Source organism: Limulus polyphemus, unplaced genomic scaffold, assembly GCF_000517525.1.
Source record: "Limulus polyphemus unplaced genomic scaffold, Limulus_polyphemus-2.1.2 Scaffold2528, whole genome shotgun sequence".
In the NCBI taxonomy this organism is placed as follows: domain Eukaryota; kingdom Metazoa; phylum Arthropoda; class Merostomata; order Xiphosura; family Limulidae; genus Limulus; species Limulus polyphemus.
Window position 1 is genome coordinate 2,535 of NW_013668138.1, and position 1,278 is coordinate 3,812.

At 40.0% G+C, this 1,278-nt stretch overlaps 1 protein-coding gene across 1 annotated transcript in view; it reads right to left on the bottom strand.

Annotated features, from left to right (window-relative positions):
* Window positions 1-1,278, bottom strand: part of LOC111087717 — a 6,809-nt gene that overhangs the window by 2,472 nt on the left and 3,059 nt on the right. The gene's annotated exons all lie outside the window — the stretch shown is intronic.

Genomic DNA, 1,278 nt, shown 5'->3' on the forward strand with positions numbered 1-1,278 from the left:
GGAAAGTGAGCAATGTGAGGATAATTTGAGTGGTTTTGTGAAACACTCCACCTCATGGTTGAGCACCACATCAGGCTAAAACAGCCCTATACTGTGCAGATTTTGGTTAAGTATACCCAGGCAGGCAACACTTGACAGGGAATGCGATCCTATAAAAAACTTGAGAGCTCTGTAAAAAAAGAGGGTAAGATAAAACAAAAAAGACTTACCCATTCAGAGATGTGTGAAGTAGCAACCAGAAGCAGTCTATAGCCCAGTAAGGAAGAAATGGCCAGATGATGAAGACAATGTGCAACAAAGATATGAGGGGGTCTTCCACATACCAGCCTAAACAATCTCCTCCAACAGACAACAAAAAGTGAGCAGACAATGAGAGAGTTGGGTGATGAATTTAATGGGAGGACATCTTGAAGGGCTGAAATGCATCTCCATCCAAAGAAAAATATGCTAAACAGATAAGCTGTCAGATTCATCCACTGAGAGTAAAAAGAGAAAGATCACAAGTAGATGAAGAATTTCATGGAATGAAGAGGCAGGATCTGAACCATGAAAGGAAGAAGTGCAGTCCAAATAACAATGGACAGAGTAGGCAACTGAGGTCTGAATGATAATAAAGGTGAGAAATGGAAAGAAGAGATATAGGGTGAATGCACCCTCAACTTCATACGAGGGTGCAGACATTTTAGGGAGAAAAGCCTGATACAGGAGCAATGGAACAAAATGTCAGAAGAATTGATGGCATACACACAAGAACATTGACAGCTAAAGCCAAAGAGAAGGAAATAAGTTTTAAATGGTGGATGGTATGAAGAACAAGAAGTCAAATGTTCAAATAGAGGTAAGGTAAGAGCATGGAGAACAACACTGAGGTCCCATTCAGGTGGGCTAAAAGGAAGTGTGTGTGTGTGTGTGGGGGGGGTCAATGGAGGTACACAGGAGAGGTACAGGAATTGAAAAAAGGAATTATCAAAATCCTCCCAATCCTGAATACGCACTACAGGGACAGGAAAATCCTGGATAATGTCGGGAAAAGAGGGACAAGACATGTAAAATTAAAACTCCCTGCATATGATGACTGAAAAATCCCCAGCTGAGATCCCCATACCTGAAGCCTGTGTCACAACAATCAAAGTAATGCTAACTGTAGCTAAAGTCATGACACAAAATTCCAAGATCATATTCGACTGTGAGAAAAAGCAAGAAAAAATAAACAAAATAAAGTTAAGTTTCTTGACCATAAACTACAGTGAAGAAACTGTAGAAAAAAAAAAAATTTAG